This window comes from Ursus maritimus, unplaced genomic scaffold (genome assembly GCF_017311325.1).
Source record: "Ursus maritimus isolate PB19 unplaced genomic scaffold, ASM1731132v1 scaffold_35, whole genome shotgun sequence".
Taxonomy (NCBI): domain Eukaryota; kingdom Metazoa; phylum Chordata; class Mammalia; order Carnivora; family Ursidae; genus Ursus; species Ursus maritimus.
Window position 1 is genome coordinate 11,550,263 of NW_024426119.1, and position 21,977 is coordinate 11,572,239.

Consider the following 21,977-nt stretch of genomic DNA (forward strand, 5'->3'; position numbering starts at 1 on the left):
GGAGAGGACTGGGGAGGGGGGAACCCCGGCCGCCGCAGCCATCTGCCGGCACTGCTGTTTCTGTCAGCCTCAAATCCAAGGGAACACTGCTGCACTGAAAGTAGCCTGCAGAGACAACAGCCACCTGACCATTGCCCTCAGACTTCAGCTGCAGGAGAAGGGGGTTCTGCAAAGTGGAGCCGAGTCTCAGGACCAGCACTGAGATTCCTGATAGGGTAAGTCTAGGTCTTGCCTAGGGGTGAGGCCCGAGGGTCTGCATTTGTATTAGCATTGAAATGCTGAGGCCACAGGTAGGACACGCTCTGCACTTTCAGGTACAGGCTCTACACTGACGCAACCTCCACATTGTCCCCGTGTCCCCAGCATCCCGCGAAGCGCCTGGTACTAGTAAGAGTGAATGAATGAATGAATTGGTGTACCATCCCATGGGCTTGCTGCATCAGAGGAAAGAAGCTATGAAATGGAATCTGCAAACCCTCTCTCTCTTAAGAAGCAGGATTTCTGCCTATATTCTTCCTTGAAGTCTCTTTTTCCTCAGGAGTGGAGTTTCACTCCAAGGGGAGAGCTTCCCTCAGGACAGGCCTAAGTCCATAAAGGCCTTTCCCTCCTTTGAGAACAGTGCTCAGGATCTCATTCCCTACAGCCTCTCCCCATGCCCAGCCATGCTGCTGGTTCATTTTATCTCCTTCAGGAGACTTGCCCCAGTGCCCAGCCCTTGAAGATATCTCTCTGTGGCACTCAATGCATGACCCATGAATGGGTCCCAGCCGTACTTTCACCTGTAGTCATCCTTTCCCCAAATGCTCTGGAAGGCCACTGAGGGCAAGGCCTCATTTCTTCTTTCTTTCTTTCTTTCTTTCTTTCTTTCTTTCTTTCTTTTTTTTTTCTTAATCTATTAAGTGTCTTACTTTCCATTTTCCTTTTAATTTTTAAACAGCTTTATTGAAGTATAATTGACATACAGTGAACAGCCAATATTTAAAGTACACACTATGATAAGTTTTGATATATGTGTACATTGTTAAGCCATCACCATATTCAAGATAATGAGCATATCTATCCTCCTCAAAAGTCATCTCCCTATCCAAAGTAACCGTTGCTCTTCTTTCTTCCCTACAGATTAGTTTGCATTTTCTAGAATTTTATATAAATGGTATAAAAAGTGGGTATTTTTTTAGTCTGGTTCTTTTCACTTACCACAATTGTTTTGACAGTCATCCAAGTTGTTACATATATCAATAGTTCATTCCTTTTTACTGCTGAGTATCATTTCTTGGTATGGATATACCACAATGTGTTTTTCATATACATGTTTGTGGACACATGCGTTGTTTCTAGTTTTTTACTATTAACAAATATGGTTGCTCTGAACATTCATGAACAAGTTTTGATGTGGACATAGGCTTTCCTTTCTTCTGGGTTATTGGGTCATTGTTACTCTATGTTGAGCCATTTGAGGAACTTCTAAACTGTTTTCCAAAGTGGTTGCACACTTTACATTTCCAGCAGCTGTGCAGCCAGAGCTGAGAGTTCCAGTTTTTCCAAATCCTTACCAACAGTTGATATGGTCAGTTTCTAAATAATTTTAGATGTTTTAGGGCACCTGTGTAGCTCAGTAGGTTAAGCGTCTGCCTTCAGCTCAGGTCATGATCCCTGGATCATGATCCCAGGGTCCTGGGATCGAGGTCGGCATCAGGCTCTTTGCTCAGTAGGCTCCCTCTGCCCCTCCGCCTGCTTGTGCGCTCGTGCTCTCTCTCTCTCTGTGTGTCTCTCTCTCGCTTTTTACTCTCTCTCTCAAATAAATAAGTAAAATTAAAAAATTTTTAGATTTTTAATGCATGTGTAGTGCAGCTCATTTTTTTTTAATTGAAGTACAAATAACATAGTGTTATATTAGCTTCAGGTATACAATATAATAATTCAGCAATTCTATACATTTCTCAGTGCTCATCACAATATGTGTATTCATAATTCCCTTCACTTATTTCACCCATCCCTTACCCATCTCCTCTCTGGCAGTTTGTTCTCTATAATTAAGAGTGTTTTGTTGTTGTTGTTGTCTCTTTTTTCTCTGTTTGTTTTGTTTCTTAAATTCCACATATGAGTAAGATCATGGTATTTGTCTTTCTTTGACTGACTTCTTTCACTTAGCATTATACCTTCTAGGTCCATCCATATTGTTGTAAATGGCAAAATCTTACTCTTTTTTATGGCTAAGTAATATTCTGTTATAAATATATACCAATTCTTCACTCATTTATGGATGGATGCTTGAGTTGGCTCCGTATCACAATTATTGTAAATAATGCTGCAATAAACATAGGGTGCATATATCTTTTCAAATTAGTGTTTTTGTTTTCTTTGGGTAAATACTCAGTAGTGGAGTTCCTAGATCAGATGATAATTCTATTTTTAATTTTTTGAGGAACCTCCATACTGTTTGCTTCAGTGGCCTCATCAGCTTGTATTCCCACCAACTGTTCATGAAGGTTCTTTTTTCTCTACATCCTCACCAATTTTCTTTTTCTCCAGAACCCTCGCCAAGGCCTTGTTTTTAAAAACAGAATCTGATGAAGTGTTTTGGACAGTGTAGGAGATCAAAAAAAAAAAAAAAAGATTTGATGATAGACATGGATCAAGCTCTGGAACCCCAGTAGTGACAAAAATGAAAGTATGTGTCAGGGCAGGGGGTAAGGTGTGACAATGCAATGGGGTGAATTTTTGCAGGGGACTTGTAGAGTCTGTCATGTGCATTGCTTTGAGACACATCCCACAAGGCTAGGCTATACTTGGCAGGTTCCACCAGCACCTCCTGCACTCAGCTTCTGAGCAGGCTTTGCCTGGAGAGATGGACTAAGTTGGGGTTACCTGGCTTCCCTCATGCACCTGAACTTAAAACTCAGCTTTGCCTTCTTGCTTTGTGGAGTTCCTTCACAGTCTTTCAAGCGTGGCTTTCCAGTGGGTGAAGCTGATGATGAAGAAAGCCCTAGGAATGGCTTAAGAGCTGCGGGCCACTTGAAGTAGATACTCACTGACTTTTAAATTAAGTAAACAGAATACCAGAACCAAAGCAGGGGTCTGACACCAAAATATGACAGAATGGCCACACTTTGGAGAGGTATTTGTTTTCTCATGAACAATAACACTTTGAAACTGTATTGAAGGTTGTTGCCTGAGAGTGAAGAGATTTGGAAAGGCAGGAGACAAATTTAGAAATATATTCTATGACTGAGGCCCTTTTAAGAAAAAATAAAAGGGCGAGTTGACAAGGATTCTTAAGAAACTGACATTTTTAAAGTAAAAAAGCAAGTTATTATAGTATTTAAACAATTTGGTGTGACATTTCTACATAATTTCCTAACAGAGACCAGCATTCATGATGGTGACGAACAGATTTTTCTAGGCATTTTACTGAATAGAGGATAAAATGCTGGCTTTGCCTTTGCTGGCGGCCTGCTCGGCCCAGTTCTCTGGGTCTCTGCCTAACTTTCCCATTCAGCACAGCACTTTGAGGCACTCTCCACTGAATACAACTCCAAGTTGTTGATACATTTCCTATTGGAATTTAAAAATTAAATCACAGGATGCATATCCTCCAGGGTCACATATCTAGAAAAAGGGAGACTTTAGTCCAGGCAGTATCCTATCATAAACACTGGGTTACTTCAGGTGCAGATAACACTGTGTACTAACGAGTAAAGTGTGCCATGGGGCCTTAGTTTTCTAAAGGTCAATAGAGTTGTAAAATCCTGATTTCGCCATTTGGTCATCAACTGTTCACGTTACTCCAATCTGGTTATTTACAACAAAAGAAAGAAAAACAAAACAAAGAAAACAAAAACAAAAAGAAAAAAAAGAAACTATGAAGTTTCTTGCAGACCTTGGAAATAAGGTTACCAATGAGAGTTAAACTAATAAAGTCCATATGCAATGAATGAGATGAATGGGCCTCCCTAAGGAACTAGTAACATACCTGCCATTAATAATGTTCAAGGAAGGTTAGGAAAAGAATGGGAAGCCTGGGTGGCTCAGTTGGTTAAGCGTGACCCTCTTGGTTTTCAGCTCAGGTTGTGATCTCAGGGTCATGAGATCGAGCCCAACATCAGGCTTCACACTCATCCCAGAGTCTGTTTCAGATTCCAGGCACCTGGGTGGCTCAGTTGGTTAAGCATCTGCCTTTGGTTCAGGTCATGATGTTGGGGTCCTAGGGTCGAGCCCCGCATTGGGCTCCCTGCTCAGCAGAGAGTCTGCTTCTCCCTCTCCCTCTGCCCTTTCACCCCCTGCCCCCTGGCTCATGCTCTCTCTCTCTTTCAAATAAATAAATAAAAAGTCTTTTAAAAAAATGAAAGAGAGAAAGAAAGAAAGAAAGAAAGAAAGAAAGAAAGAAAGAAAGAAAATCTCTGTTACAAAACAACAACAACAACAAAAAAAAACTTTAGGAAAAGGAACCAGGGCTGCTTAAAGAAATGATTTAATCTAGGGCTGAACAACAAAAGTACAAAATGAACCTGGAACATCTTGTTGTGCCAGAGAGTAAGGAAGTATACCACGAATGATGGGACATATCAAAGGACACAGAAGCCAGCTTGAAGAGGCTTCTACTGGCCAAGTCACAAGCAATTTGAACATAAAAATGAATTATAATAATAACAGATCATAACCCATTGAATAAAATAGGAACCATAAGTCCATACTGATAAAAATCAATTAATAAATGGAAACTTTGTGTATGTGTAGTTACATAACCCAAAGCACCTCCCCACAAAATACTTACTAATTACATAGGGGAAAAGAGTAACTTTATAGTGGAGAAGCCTGGCATATACCAACTTAATCAAGTTATCAGACTTAATATGCGACATACTGAAATTATTTACCACTTGATGGGATGCAATGAGAAGAAAACAGTGGAGATATTCATAGCAAAAAATGGATAAGCTGAATCTAATCATGAGAAAATATTAGACAGGCTCAAATTGAGGGACATCCTGCAATAATTCATCTGTAATCTTTAAATGTGTCAATGTCATGGGAGTCAAAGAAAGCCTGAAGATTGAAGGAAATTAAAAAGACAGGTTGAAGAAAATTAAAGGAAATTAAAGGATTGAAGGAAATTAAAAAGACAAGACAACTAAATGGAACATGTGATTCTGAATTGGATTCATTTGCATAAAGGACATTCCTGGGGCAATTGGTAAAATTTGAGTAGGTTTGGAGGATTATCTGATAGTAATACTATATATCAATATTAATTTCCTGAGCTTGATGGGATATAATGTTGACAATTGGGTTAGGAAATAAAGTTCTTTGTATTGTACTTGCAACTTTTCTATAAATAAATTTTACAAAATTAATGTGCGTGAAAAAATTAAATAATATATTTGCCTTTGTAAGAAAATAGCATAGAGATGAAAAGGAGCGAAATATCAGTGAATTTCTGATAGTGAAATATCAGAAAGAAATGAAATGTGAGCCAGAAGACCTCAGGAAGGAACACAGAATAAAACAAAATCATCCAAAAAAAAAATGAAAGCAAAACTGGAAGTATCACAAAGGAGTAGGCACTGCTAAAAACAGTGGAAGGCATAGAGGACAGGATTGAGGGAAGTGAAAAAAGTGAAATGGAAATGAACAAACTTAGAATAAAATCAGGAAGACCCAAATGAAAGGAATGAGATCCGACACCCCCAGAAATGATCTAGCCAAAGGGATTATTTGTAAATGTGTAACAGATGAATCTCAGAGACACCCAGATCAGATTAAACTGGTATGAGTATATTGTCATCTCAGGAAAATGTGAACGGGATGCGATTAGATTAAGTTAGGTTTAAACCTAATCAATTACGAAATAACGTAGGAAGAAAAAAATGTGCTAGCAGGAGGGGTTTTTGGTTTCCAAAACCATCCTGGAGAGACAGGTCTCTGACCTAAGGATATGAGGAGCCAGTCCCACTAACAGCTGTGGAGGCATCAGGCCAGCAAAGCAGGGTGCCATCCGCCCTCGCAAACATCCAGCACACCCCCTCCCTCATCCCCTGGTTTCATGCTCACTGTGCAACCTTCTTAGTGACATTTTGATTTCCACCCAGATTTGCTCACAGGAAAGGGAGATGAACCAATAGCGTATCCGTTCAATCCCCTTGGTGCTGTATGGGTGGAAATCTAAAACCCCTAAGACTTCAGCCACCTTGATTCCCCTAGTTAGTGCCTTGGAGATGTTAGTAAGGATGCTCTGTTACTTATTGTAGTTTCCGTCTTTTTCTCCCACCCCAGTCCAGTCAGGGCATGTATCAGTTAGGAAGGAAAAAGGAGGCTTTGGTGAGTCAGTCTTCTGGGGTGGCTGCTGCAGAATTCATCAAAGACAAGGCTGTGATGATGATTTCTCAGATATACTAAGTGCTGGCTAGCACTTACCCCTTCTGAAGAAAAACAGGTCTATTATGAGATGGCTCAGTTTTTATATGGCCACTTCTGGTTCTTTCTCTCAGATTGCTTTAGAGACAATCTTCAACTGCCTCCCCTTCTCTTTGCCTAATTCTAAGCTTTTGTTTTCTTCTTCTCTTTCATCATGTTTCATTATCTCTCAGAAATATGTGCCTTCATCACGAACTTTTTTTTAACATTTTATTTATTTATTTGTTTGTTTGTTTATTTATTTATTTATTGGGGGGGCAGCAGAGGGGAGGAAGAGGGACAAGCAGACAAAGAGCTGAGCTCTGAGCCCAAATGTGGGGGAGGGGAGGCTGGGGCTTAGTCTCACAACCCTGAGAGTCAGACATTCAGTCCTCAATCAACTGAACCACCCAGGTCCCCCACCTTCATCATATAATTTCTATCACTTTTCCTTCACACTGCTTTTCTCCACTGTCACCCAGAATGCTTATCACTCTGACCTTGTAGATACCTCTTTCTTCATAATTTATTTGCTGATTTGACTTTCTCCTGTTGAATGTTGTCCACCTCCTACCCATCCCATAGTATGCTGAGTTTAACCACAGTCCCAACGTGCCAGGATAACTAGAACATTCTGATTAACAAAACAGTATTTTTTCTTTATGGATAAATAGGAGATGCTTTCCCAAAAAGTAGTTATAATCTCTACATGTTCCAGACCAATAGAGTGGCTGACCTTTAGAAGGTAAAACTAAACTCCTCTGTTTCAATTCACCTTTCTCACTGTGTCAGCCTCTGAGGGTTGGCAAAATAAGGATGTGGATTTTGTTCTGTTTGATCAGTATTGTTTGCACTTAATTGTCTTTATGGTCTCCAGCTTTGACAGTTAAATCAACAACATTGATTTCATTTTCAGTATGTACAGAGCACCAAGCCACAAGGGAAAGTGCACGATAGACTCCGTATCCTGAAACAGAGTCCAGTCCTTGGGGAAGGATCTCCCCTCCCCAAGAAAACATGTATCCATTCAAATGACTGAAATAGAAAAGTAGGATGGTGCTTCACCATTACTGTAAGGGGAGAGTAATAGGTGTGCTCCCCAAAGCCAGACTGTGACCGTGGCTGATGGCATGGGCTCTGGGTTTAGTCTCTTGAGTTGGAATTCCACTTGCCGTCTGCTTTCAAACCTCTTTTCTGTAAGGTGGGGACACAGTCTCTACCTCATAGGGTTGTAGTGAGGATTAAATGAGGTGATACACATGAAGTACTTAGCCCAGTAATAATAATAATAGCTAATGTTTCTTAAGCATTGTCTTTATGCCAATGTGGCAGGCTGAGTAATGGCCCCAAATACACCCAGGTGCTAATCCCTGGAACCTACGAATGTTACCTTATGTGGCAAAAGGGACTTTTGCAGGTGTTATTAAATTAAAGATCTTGAGGTGGGGAAATTATACTAGATGAACTTGGTGGATCCTAAATGTAACCAGAGGTGTCCTTGTAAGAGGGGATCAAAGGCATATGTTACTACAAAAGACGGCAATGTGACGCCTAAAACAAGTCGCTGCACTGCTGGCTTTCAAGGCGGAGGAATGTGCCACCAGAGAATGCAGCTCTAGATGCTGGAAAAGACAAGGAAACAGGTTGTTTATTATGCCTTGAGAGGGTGTGTGGCCTTGCAGATACCTTGGTTTTGAAAGGCCCACTGAAACGGATTTCAGACTTCTGACCTCCACGACTGTAAGATAATAAATGTGTGGCAGCATTTGTTTTAAGCTTTGTGGTGATATAATTGACACATAACATTGTGTAAATTTAAGGTGTACAATGTGATGATTTGATACACATATATATCGGGAGGTGTTTACTGCAATAGGGTTAGTTACATCCTTCAGCTCACATAATTACCATTTTGTCATTGTTATGGGGAGAATAGTAAAGCTCTGTTCTCATAGCAACTTTCAAGTACACAAAACATTAATTGTTAATTGTAGTCACCATGCTGTACATTAGATCCCCAGAACTTAATCATTTTGTAACTGAAAGTTGTACCCTTTGACCACTATCCCCCCATCACTCCCACACCTCAGCCTCTGGCAACCACCATTCTACTCTGTTTCTGTGAGTTCAGTTTTTAGATTTCACATATAAATGAGGTCATGTGGTATTTGTCTTCCTCTGTCTGACTTACTTCACTCAGCATAATGCCCTTAAGGTTCATTCATGTTGTCAGCAATAGCAGAATTTTCTTCTTTCTCATGGCTGATTAACGTATGTTCCTTCTATTTCCAATTTGTTGAGTGTTTTTTTTTTTTTAAGATTTTATTTATTTATTTGACACAGAGAGACAGCCAGTGAGAGAGGGAACACAAGCAGGGGGAGTGGGAGAGGAAGAAGCAGGCTCCTAGTGGAGGAGCCTGATGTGGGGCTCGATCCCAGAATGCCAGGATCACGCCCTGAGCCGAAGGCAGACGTCTAACGACTGCGCCACCCAGGTGCCCCTGTTGAGTGTTTTTATCATGAAAAGGTGTTGAGTTTTGCCAAATTCTATTTCTGCCTCTATTGACACAATCATACGATTATTGTCTTTCATTCTATTAATACGGTGTGTCATATTTATGATTTGCATGTGTTGAACCATTTTTGCATCCAGGGATAAATCCCACTTGATCATGTTATGATCCTTTTAATGTGCTCTTGAATTCAGTTTGCTAGTATTTTGTCGAGAAATTTTGTGTCTATATATTAATAGGGATATCGGCCTATAGTTTTCATGTCAGGTAGTGTTCTTTATTTTTGGATTTTTTAAGCCTTTTTAAAAAATTTAATTCCAGTGTAGTTAACATACAGTGTTATATTAGTTTCAGGTGTACAATATAGTGATTCATCAATTCCATATATTACTCAGTGCTCATAAAGGTAAGTGCATTCTCATTTTGTGTAGTGTTCTTATCTAGCTTTAGAATCAGGGTAATGCAGACCTTATGAAATGGGTTTGGGAGTGTATCCTCTTCAAATTTTTGGAAGAGTTTGAGAAGACTTGGCATCAATTCTTTAAATGTTGGGTAGAATTCACCAGTGAAATTATCCATTCCAATGGGCTTTACTTTGTTGGTAGGTTTTTGATTACTGGTTCAGTCTTCTTACTTGTTATTGGTCTATTCAGATTTTCTATTTCTTCATGATTCAGACTTGGTAGGTTATATGTTTCTAAGAATTTATCCATTTCTTCTAGGTTTTCCAATTTGTTAGTGTGTAACTGTTCATAGAAGTCTCTTATGATCTTTTGTATTTCTGTGGTATCAACTGTAATATCTCCTTTTTCATTTATAATTTTATTTGTTTGAGACCTCTCTCTTTTTCTTGGTAAATCTAGTCAAAGATTTGCCAGTTTTGTTGATCTTTTCAAAAAACCAACTCATTTTTGTTGATCTTTTCTACTGTTTTTCCATTCTCTATTTCATTTATTTCTGCTCTGACTTTTGTTATCTCCTTCCTTCTGATAACTTTGGGCTTAGTTTGTTCTTTTTCTAGTTCCTTGACATGTGAAGTTAGACTATTTATTCGAGATCTTTTCTTTTTCTTAATGTAGGCATTTATGGCTATAAACTTACCTCTTAGAATTGCTTTTTCTGCATCCTCCAAGTTTTGATACATTGTGTTTCCATTTTAATTTCTTTCAATATATTTTTTTACTTCCCTTTTGATTTCATCTTTGACCCATTGGTTGTCCAGGAGCTTGTTGCTTGATTTCCACATTATTAGTGAACTTTCCAGTTTTCCTTCTGTTATTAATTTCTAATTTCATACCATTGTAATCAGAAAAGATACTTGGTACAGTTTCAGTATTTATTAATTCGCTGAGACTTGTTTTGTGACCTATCATAATCTATCCTGAAGAATGTTCCAGGTGTGCTTGAGATGAATGTGTATTCTGCTGTCATTGGATGAATTGTTCTCTGTATGTCTGTTAGGTCCACTTGGTCTAAAGAATAGCCAAGTCCAATGTTTCCTTATTGATTTTCCATCTGGGTGATCTATCCATTGTTGAAAGTGGGGTATTGAAGTCCCTTATTATTATTGTATTATTATCTATTACTCCCTTCAGATCTGAACATTTGCTTAATATATTTAGTTGTTCCAATGTTGGGTGCATATATATTTACAATTATTATATACTCTTGATGAATTGACCCCTTTAGGCTTATATGATGATGTTCTTTGTCTCTTGTTACAGTTTTTGACTTAAAGTCTATTTTGTCTGATCTAAGTATAGCTACCTCTGCTGTTTTTTCTTTTCTACTTGCATGAAATATCCTTTTTCACCCTTCACTTTGAGTCTATGTGAGTTTCTGAAGCTGAAATAAATCTCTGGTAGGCAGCATATAGTTGAGTCATGTTTTTTAATCCATACAGCCACTCTATGCCTTTTGATTGGAACATTAAATCCATTTACACTTAAAGTAATTGTTGATAAATAAGGACTTAGTATTGTCATCTTGTTCATTGTTTTCTGCCTGTTTTGTAGTTCCTTTGTTCCTTCTTTTCTCTCTTGCTGTCTTCCTTTGTGAATTGATGATTTTCCATAGTGGTATACTTCTGTTCCCTTTTTGTCTTGTATGTATCTCCTATAGGTTTTTGTTTTATGGTTACCCTAAGGCTCACTTGAAACATCTTAGAGATGTTGTAGTCTGATTATTTCGAACTGCTAACATCTTCAACTGTATACAAAAATCTACCTTTTTTTTCTGTCGCCTACCACATTTTATGTTTCATACTTTACATCTTTTTATATTGTGTATCCATTAATAAGTTATTGTAGTTATAGGTATTTTTAATACTTTTGTTCCTCAAGCTTTATATTAGAGTTAAGTGGTAAACACACCACTATATTACAATATTAGAGTATTCTCAATCCGACTATATACTTGTCTTTACCAGTATGTTGTTTCTTTTCTTTTTTTTCTTTTTAAATATTTTATTTATTTATTTATTTGAGAGAGAGACAGAGACAGAGATAGTGACAGAGATAGCGACAGAGATGGTGAGAGAGAACAGAGTGGGGAGGAGGGAGCAGGGAGCCCACTGCAGGGCTCCATCCCAGGACCCTGGGATCATGACCTGAGCTGAAGGCAGACATTTAACTGACTGAGCCACCCAGGCATTCCTGTGTTGTTCATTTTCACATGTTTTTACGTTACTAGTTAGCATCCTTTTGTTTCAGCATTTCTTGTAAGGCAGGTCTAGTGATGATGAACACCCTTTGGCACCCAGTCTGGGGGTCATGGTGACTTATCAGCTCACGTCACTGGGGTCTACTCCATCAACTACATGATCCTTATCAAGTGCCCGTTGCCCACCCTGCTCTTCCTTTCCTGGTGAGGTGAACTCTTTCTAACTTGGGAGTTCCCTCTTGGTGCTAAGCAATGCTGGCTGGCGGGATGGGTTGATGCAGCAAAACAGAGCTGTTCTTCCTTCCCTTTTTGTGTGGTTGTTCTCAAATTTTTTGTTTAACTGCACTGCTGACGTTTATTAAGTGGACTCCAGAGCTCTCCAGCGCTATTTTTATTTGTGGATAACTGTCTAATTGTTGATCTTTATGGAGAGATGGAGGGGTTTCCTACTCTGCCATCTTGGTCATGTCACTCCCAAATGTGTGTTGTTTTAAGCTACTGAGTTTGTGGTAATTCATTACAGCAGCCATTGTAAATGAGTACAGCTAGGCATTTTCTAAAGGCTTCCTGTATGTTACTTCATCCAACTCCACCTTTTCGCATCTCCTAATTAATCATGGAGAGGTGCGTTAGTAACTTGGCTCCATCCTCAGTTGGCCCCACCACACCTACCCTGTGCCCACATGTGCAGAATCTTCCTGACCTACTTTATTTTGGGACAAGGAGGACTCTGAAGAGCCTTAAGCCTAATGGTTTCCCTCCAACCACTCCCACACCACTTCCATAACCTAGGGTCCAGAGTAAGAGGGGAAGAAGTTGCAACAGGGAAAAAAGTAATTATATTTTCATTGACTTGTTTTTATAAATCTGGGTTTTTATATCAGGTTAGGTTGATGCATCTGTATTTACCTTAAAGTGGGTTGTGGTACAAGATGGATCCATCTTAGATTTCACTCATCAGGCTTTACTCTAAGTAATATCCTTGGTTTGAATCCACGGGGCAGTCTCTCTCTCACACACACAGCACATGCTCATAAACCATAGGTGAGTTCTAGGAAAACCTGCCCCTCATGCAGTTGTGGGAGGAACAGAGAGCAGCAGTAGCGTTGTCCTACTTCTGACATCTCTCTGCCTTGTAGTTTTGTTTCCAAGAGAATTCACTTAACACGTTCCATTGAGGTTGCTGCATGGGATTTCTGATGGCAGATTTAGGGTTGCATTCTGGCTTTGCCTTGAGTAACCTCTCTGTTCCCCAGTTTCTTCATCTGTAGAAGATAGAATGATATCTATTTGCAGGATTGTTATAAGGACTACAATGATACAAGTGAAAGTATCCTGGACATGGCCATCATGATGCTGAGAGAACTTGGGCAGCCATGTTTGTTAGTCCACAGTCGATCAGACCATGTGTGGGTACCTGATACCCCGAAGTCAGCCAGATCCACAGGCTGATCAGATACTAATGATGCAGTTCAGTGGAGAAATTCTGTCTAAAAAGTAAGATAACCGCGGGTTGCTCTCTAGAACCTGAAATAGAAAATAAAGAGGGAATCAGGCAATTAGGGACAAGAACTGAAGCTGAAAAGATGTTAAGAAGGAAGAGGTGGGTCCAGAAGCAAGTTGTAATTATGAAAATTAATAAAAGGAAACCTTTGTTCAGAAAGGAGTGGAGAGGCCAGCAGAGGGAGCTCTCACACCCTACTACTCCTTGTGAATTGCAAACCCTACAGGTAGAGACAGACCTTGCAGGTGGATATTTCTTCACCATCCCAGCACGAGGGAGAAAGTTTTTCCTTCGCCGTTGGCAACATCCTAGCTGGTGAGACTGTCACAACTTCAACCAATGAAAAGCCACTATACTTTGAACTCCCAGTTTACTCCAATGGACTTTTTATTTATAATAGCCCTTCCAAATTCCCGCTTTCCTCTATAAAAAGGGGTTCTTTGTTGTCTGGACTTGCCTATGGTTTTGCTGTAGCTTGCTTGTCCCGGATTGCAGTTCTCTGCTATTCCCAAATAAACCCATTGCTGGTAAAGTAACTGGAGTTTTATTTTTAAGGCTAACATAGTTCTTGAGTAAGGCTAAGTTACTGAGGAAACAGAAACTACGAGTATGCAAAAGTAGTGAGCTCCAGAAAAGCTACAGAATGGATGCTGAGGAAGCCAGAAGTGGGGAACTCTCCAATAAGCAAAGTCTTAGTAGCTGAGTCACATAAATGGCAGAACAGTAGAGTGAAGACCCCTTAACTTCTGCCCCTGAGATGCCTAGTGACATCCTGGATTCAGAAGAGTTCCTAATCTTGGATTTCCACAGTTTGCCTATCTTCTTTATTGCCACAAGTCATCTTAAAATGAAGTCCTATTACTTGAGTTTGTCTATGGATCCTTATTTCTTGCAAAAGAGTTTAATTAAAACAAAAGGAATCCAAGTAGTAGTTCTATCTCATTTTTTAAATAGATCTTGAAACAGTGGGGCATAAGGGAGGCAGAAGAATATTACTGGCAAAGGAAATATCAAGAGTCAAGGCTTGGAGCTGAGAGAACATTGAAGATATCAGTGCCTGGGCACAATCTTGGAGCAATAGTCAGACGGTTGTGATCTCTCACAAGGGGTAAGGGCAGTAGGGTAGAGCGGGATAGTTGGGAACCTAGATGCCCAAGATGGGCAACTGAACTGTGTTATCAGTAGCTAGAGCTCCTCCATCAAGGCTTTGTTATTCTCACACCCTCAGTGTTTTATTTCAGTAATACATATCATTTTTAACTTCTTAAAGATCGGTCAACATTGTGTTATAAATCCTCCCAGGCAAGAAGTATACTAACTTGATTAATGATCAAAAACATAGTTGTTGTTATGGAAGACTCTACCAGATCTGTCCCTTACCTTTGCTATTCAAGAGCTGTTTGGGTCTTCAAGGAAGCTGCTTGAAAGAAACACAGAAAACAAACCAACTCCCTGTCACATATGTTCCCATGGCCTGAGTCATAAGGAAATGCAGATGGGACAGAACCAGGTTTCCTATCTGTGCGCTGACTCTGCCCAGCCCAGACTCAAGTGATGATGACGGAAGTCCGTGGGAATTTGAATATAGGTCAGGACTGGTAAATACCACTGGGCTTGTGTCCTGATTCAGTATCGGAATCCATTTCCCTCAGGTGGTTTCCAAATTTTCTAGGCTCTCTGAACCTGAAGAACAACCTTTAGAACAGTGGTGTCCAATGCAAGTCCTATCTCTAATTTAAACTTGTGCAGTAGTCATGTGATAAAAGTAAAAAGACATGGGGTAAATCTTTAAAAAAAAAAAAAAAGGGGCGCCTGGGTGGCACAGCGGTTAAAGCGTCTGCCTTCGGCTCAGGGCGTGATCCTGGAGTTCCGGGATCGAGCCCCACATCAGGCTCCTCTGCTATGAGCCTGCTTCTTCCTCTCCCACTCCCCCTGCTTGTGTTCCCTCTCTCACTGGCTGTCTCTATCTCTGTCAAATAAATAAATAAAATCTTAAAAAAAAAAAAAAGTAAAAAGACATGGGTGAAATTAATTTTAATAATATTTTTTATTTAACTCAGTATATCTAAAATATTATTTTTAATGTGTAACCAATGTAAAAACTATATTTTTTGTCCTGTGTTCACAAACCAGAGCATTTTTTACATATATGTACATCTCGATTCAGACTGGTTACATTTTTTAAAAAGATTTTATTTATTTATTTATTTGAGAGAGAAAGGGAGAGCACACAAGCAGAGTGGGGGGGTAGGCAGAGGGAGAGGAGAGAGCATCCCAAGCAGACTCCACACTGAGCACAGAGCCGAATGTGGGGCTCGATCCCACGACCTTGAGAGATCATGACCTGAGCTGAAATCAAGAGTCAGATGCTTAACTGACTGAACCACCCAGGCATGCCCAGACTAGCCACATTTTAAGTGCTCTATAGCTCCATCTGGCTGGTGGCTACGTATTAGACAGCACAGGTCTAGAGGAACTTGTCTTGTTTCCTCCTTCCCACTCTACCTCCCACTCCCATCAGATGCAGGATTTTGAGGGGGTGGGCCGGAAGTTCAGAGGCCTTATTGTCTTGCCAATGCTAGGAGTCCACTAGAAAAAACAAAGCCACCCTTCTTCTGAACCATCCTCATCTATTCCAATATGCCTCTTCTTTCCCCTCCTGAAATCGAGGGCTAGTGCTGTCAGAGAATGTGCCGGTGTTACAGCGTTTTATTTCACTTTGCCTTACACTCAGTTGTTATGTTTCAGACTCCCCAGCTGGATTACAGAAGCCTCGAGGGCATTTGTCCTACTCCTAGACATCTCTTTTTGCAGCACATTTAAGCACCTAGTCATCAATAAATGTTTGTTGAATAAATGAATGAATCTTTACAAGATTGGTAAACATGTGTTATGGAAGCCTCTGTTTTATCTGACACCCCTAGGTCCATACAGCTGGTTTCCTCATCAACAGTGAAGCCCATCACAGCACTGTTGGTCCCAGCCTGGACACTGGGGGAAATACTTGCCTTTGTCCTCCGGGGTCTCATGCTCACAGACTCAGTTCAACAAATATTTCTTGAACAACTCCCATGCCCCAGGCATTGTGCTGGGTACTATGGGAGCTGCACAGATGAGTAAGAAATATCCTTGCCCTCAAGTCCCTGACTAGTACGGGGCCTTTGATAGGTATACACAAATAATTGTAACTTCCGGTTGAGTAGCCTCAGTGCTGTAAGTGGAATAAAGAGGCCTGGTAGGAGAGGGGCAAGAAGAGGGACTCGAAAAAGAAGCTTCATTCAGACTTATCCTTGAGATGATGCTTGAAGTTAGAATAGGACTTGGACAAGTAGGAATGGAAGGAGGGAAGAAAACAGCTTTTAAAAATCTGACAAATGAGGAAGAAACATAACACAGAGGAGGTGTGGTGAAGAGACTCATTAGGACAAGGAAATGAAATGGACTCCGAAGATAAGAGCAGGGTGGAAGAAATCACAGTAGGGTGGCGAGGAGGAAATCCCATGAGAGGGGTGAGGGCTCCAGAGCTGGCAGGCACCCTTGTTGAAGAAGACAATGCCAGGAAGAAGGGCTTGCCAAGTGAAGCTGGGAATTCCAAAAGGAAGCGAGATAGGTTCATGTCACACACTCATGGTGGCAGAGGCAGGGACTGGAGGAATGAAGAGCCCTCTGATCAAGGAAATTAGACTCTCCTGAAGAATGTTAAACAACCAGATTTGAGCAGAGCCCCAGAGTGACAGGGAAAGGATGAAAAGAGATCAGATAAGCTGGAAAGAACTTTATGTAACACAGGAGACGTGGGCAATATTCTGTCTAGCCAGTACCGCACGCCCTGGAGATGAAGGGAGCAGTCAACACAGGAAATCAGACGCCAGCCTGGGAAATCAGCCCCCCTGCAGGGGTGATGGAAGAAGGGAAACAGCAATTGACTAGGTTGTAGTGGAAATGACAAGTTGCCATAGCCTTTCCCAATTACTGAAGTCGGGATTCTTGCCTGGAGGTGTGTAGGTAGTTCTGTACACATACAAAAATTGCACCAAGAGCAGCGGGAGAAATTCCAAGACTGGCATTAGAGCCGGTGTACAAAAGGAAAGCAGAGAGAATCTGATTTAAGCAGAAGACTGATTTACTTTCCTTTTTTTTTCTTTTTTTTTTTTAATGATTTTTTATTATATTATGTTAGTCACCATACAGTACATCCCCGGTTTCCGATGTAAGGCTAGATGTACTTTCCATTTTATTTTTAAATTTCAGATACATCTATTGCCTCTAAGCACTTTTATTTCAGAGAAAAGACCAGACCATGCTCTACGTTTCAGAGCATGCGTACAAGAGTGCCTGAAGAACACGCGTTTCTGTACTCAGTGACACACACACAAAGCTGTAAAGGAGACTAATAGTGGCTAGCATACATTGAGCATGTGGCAACTGCTAGGCCATGTGCAAAGCGCTTTGACAGGTATTATCTCATTTAATCTTCACAGTATTACCTATGACAGGGGCATCTGAGTGGTGTAGTCAGTTAGGCATCAGACTGTTGGTTTCAGCGCACGTGGTGATCTGGGGTGGGGGGCGGGAGATCCTCGTGAGATTGAGCCCTATGTCTGGCTCTGCACGTAGCAGAGTCCACTTGGGATTCTCTCTTCCTCTCCCTCTGCCCCTTCCCGCCCACCCCCCATCTCTCAGATAAATAAATAGTCTTTTTTAAAAAACAGTATTACCTATGACATTATGTTACTATCTTCATTTCTCGGATAGGGAAATAGGTTACATGACTTGCTCAGATCACAATGCTAGTAACCTGTGGGACTGTAGGAAGCTTTTTATATTATAAATTCATTGTTTTTTTTATAGTTATAGGGCTATTCAGATTTCCTTTTTTTTTGTATCAGTTTTAGTAAGATATATTTCCTAGGAATTTAGACAGTTCATTTAAATCTTCAAACTTATTGGCATGGATCTGGTCAAAAACCTTAAGTTTTTAATTTAGCATCTGAGGGAAGCCTGGGTGGTTCAGTCAGTTAAGCGTCTGCTTTTGGCTCAGGTCATGATCCCAGGGTCCTGGGGTTGAGCCCCACATTGGGCTCCCTGCTCAGGCGGGAGTCTTCTTCTCCCTCTCCCTTTGCCTCCCCTCCCCCATGCGCTCTCTCTCTCTCTCTCTCTCTCACTCTCTCACAAATAAATAAATAAAATCTTTAAAAAATAATTCAGGATCTGAGATGTATTCCTCTTTTCATTTCTGATATTCATTATAGGTACTTCTTTCTCTTTTCCTTGACCAGTCTTGTTAGAGATATATCCATTATATTAATCTTTTCAAAGAAACAATTTTTTGATGTTGTTCCTTTCTATTATAAATTTGTTTCCTATTTCATTAATTTCTCCTCTTATCTACATTATTTCTGTTATTAATTTTTTTTGTCAAATTTCCCCCTAGTTTCTTGAAATGGATGCTTATTAGCTCATTGATTTTTAGCCTTTATTCTTATCTCAAGTATCTATTTAATATTATATAATTTACTAAAGTATGGCTTTGGCAGCATCCCACAACTTTTTTATTTTACTATCATGTAGTTTAAAATATTTTATAATTTCCATTGTGATTTTTTTAATGCATGTGTTTTTTAGAAGTATAGCTCTTAATATTTAGATATGGGGATTTTCTAGTTATTATTTTTTATTGATTTCTTGCCTAATTGCACTGTGGTTAGAGAACATATTTTGAATATTTCAGTTCTTTGAAATTTGTTGAGACGTGCCTTATGACCCAGTATATGGTCTGTAGCAGATTATATTTTCCAAAGATGGCCACAAACATATCTCCAATGCCTCATGCTCTTTTGCTATGTGACTATGCAACTTCCCCATCAAAGGGGGAAAATCTAAGTTTCCATCCCCTGGAATCTAGGCAGGCCCTGTAACTAACCAAGAAAAAATAGCCTTGCAGCTTTTGCTCCCAGCTTCTTGGAGGATGGCTGCCATGTAAGAAGTGACTACCCTGAGACCACCATGCTGTGAAAGACTTGAGCCATGTGGAAAGACCCTGGAGGATGAAATACCTTGAGAAGAGAAGGAAAGGCCAAAGAGCATCCAGGTGCCAGCACATGTGACTAGTTATCTTGGATATCTAGTCAAGACTTCAGATGACTCTACTCTCAGCTGTTTCTGACTGTAATCACATTGGACACACCAAGTGAAAACTACCCATCTGAGCCCAGTCAATCTACAGAACCTTGAGAGATAATAATAAATTGCTATGTTTAAGCTCTACATTTATGGGTAATTTGTGATGCAGGAATAGTTCTCCAGAACATGGTCAATTTATTTAAATATTCTGTGCATGTTTTTTTAAATTAACAATAGTAATTGTTGGGTGTGGTGTTCTGTATGCATCAATTAAGTCAAGTTCATTGGTTTGTATATCTAAATCTATATCCTTAATGATCTGGTTTGCTTTCTGTGAATTACTGAGAGGTATATTAAAAATATCTCACTATAATTCTGTATTTGCCTATTTCCCCTCTCATTTGAGCAAAGTTATTAGGTCTTTGTGAATTACAGGAAAGAATACAGAGCTCCCTAAGTCTACTTAATTCCTCCATATCCAGTAATCCCAAGTTGAGTTTAGGAAGTACTAAATATGCCTGTAATAATACTAGATATACTAGATATGTATATACTAGATATGTTAGTATAGTACTAGAATATGCTAGTAATAATAATAATGAAACTACATAACTTTTTCATTGAGCACTTACTGTCAGGTGTTGTTCTAAGTACTTTACATGTAGCACTTCCTTAATCCTCATAATTTCCCTATGATTTTGGCATTATGAGCCGCATTTACCACAGACAGGTTAAGTAACTGGTCTAAGATCACTCAACTAGAAAAGCGCTATATTGGAATTTAAAACAAGACAGTTTGACTCTGTGCTCTTAGCCACTCCTTTATACTGCTACTAAGATGTGATACCCTCTCTAGGGCAGAAGATATGAGTCCAGATGTCATTTATGAGTATGTTTGCTTTGACATACTGCAGCATGCAAAGTAAATAGAAAAAAAAAACAGCTAAGATACTCCAGGAAAGGTTTATATATTTTAATATATTGTTAATAGCTTCTAGTGTGTTCTTCTGGTATATGGTAGTAACAGGATGATAGATATGTCAGTGGGCCACTAGGCCTTTCATTTGAGTACTTTAGCAAATCACTCATACTAAATAGAAATTTGTGCTAAATAGTTTTTCTGGGAATAATTTGTACCTAGTAAAATATGATAGACTCATAGGTCTGGAAGGTCCCTTAGAGATCAATTATTTCAGACTACTTATTTATAGTATTAACAATCATTATCTTTGAAGGTGACATTTTAAGGGACCTTTACTTTTTATATTATTTATTTATATGCTGTTTAATTTTTCATAAGAACACATCACACATAATCAGAAAAGTAAAATGGTTATTCCTGCTAAGACAAATCTGTGGGGGAAAAATAGTCTTTTCAACAAATGGTATTGCAACAACTAGATATCCACATGAAAAAGAATGAATTTGTACTCTTACCTCATACCATATACAAAAATTAACTCAAAATGAATCACAGACCTAAATATAAGAATTAAAACTATAAAAATCTTAGAAGAAAACATAGCCAAAATCTTCATGATCTTGGGTTAGGCAAAGACTTCTGAGATACAAAACCAAAATATATATATATAAAAACTGGGCTTCATCAAAATTAAAAACTTTTGTGCTGCAAACAATGCCATCAAGGCACTGAAAGACAACCCATAAAATGGGAGGAAATATTTATAAATCATATATATGATAAGGGACTTATATCCAGAATATATTCAAAACTATTACAACTCAACAATAAAAAGACAGCCCAAACTAAAAATGGGCAAAGAACTTGAATAGATGTTGATTTGCAAATTCAGGAGCTTTGCAGGTGAAATCTGTAACTGGCCCCATACACAGAGGGCAAAGAAAGGCTGAAGAAAGAGGCAGACCATTCCAGATTGGTAGGTGACAGTTGAATAAGCAAGGGCACTTACATACAAAGCTTGTATTGGGCAGTTGCAAGATGAGTAGATATCTGCACCCACCCAACAGAATCTTAAATATTTCTATAGAGGCTTTAACTGAGTTCAGTATATATATCAACCAGATGGTCTTTACACCACATTGCTCTCTCAAGTCTGCATCCTTGAAAATAGCTCTCACTGTGGGAAACAGTGAGCAGAACACACATTTCAGGGACTCAGGAAGGGATGAGGAGACTCCACTTGCCTGGGTCCAGGTTGCGGGTCAATCAGTGGTCACATCCTCTTGATGACCTCCTCCAACAATTAGACATTCCTCCAAAGAAGATATAAAAATAGCCAATAAGCATGCGAAAAAAATGTTCAAGATCATTAGCCATAAGGGAAATGCAAATCAAAAGCACAATGAGATACAACTTCACATCCACTAAGATGGGTATATTTAAAAAAAAAAAAGATAATAACATATGTTGGTGAGGATGTGGACAAATTGGAACCCTTCTACATTGCTGTTGGATAAATGATGCAGCCACTTTGGAAAGCAGTTTGGCAATCTTCAAAATGTTAAGCACCGTTACCACATGATCCAGCAAGTCCACTTTTATATACCAAAGAGAAGCAGAGGGGCGCCTGGGTAGCGCAGTCGTTAAGCGTCTGCCTTTGGCTCAGGGCGTGATCTCGGCGTTCCGGGATCGAGTCCCACATCGGGCTCCTCTGCTGGGAGCCTGCTTCTTCCTCTCCCACTCCCCTGCTGTGTTCCCTCTCTCGCTGGCTGTCTCTCTGTCACATAAATAAATAAAATCTTAAAAAAAAAAAAAAACAAAGAGAAGCAGAAACATACATTCACACAAATACTGTACAGGA

At 39.6% G+C, this 21,977-nt stretch overlaps 1 long non-coding RNA gene across 1 annotated transcript; it reads left to right on the forward strand.

Moving 5' to 3' along the window:
- The first annotated feature begins 11 nt into the window (after positions 1-11).
- On the forward strand, positions 12-19,337 carry LOC121100214. The gene is made up of 2 exons (XR_005831952.1): positions 12-215; positions 19,029-19,337. It is a non-coding gene; the product is annotated as an uncharacterized LOC121100214 (long non-coding RNA).
- The last annotated feature ends 2,640 nt before the right edge of the window (positions 19,338-21,977 follow it).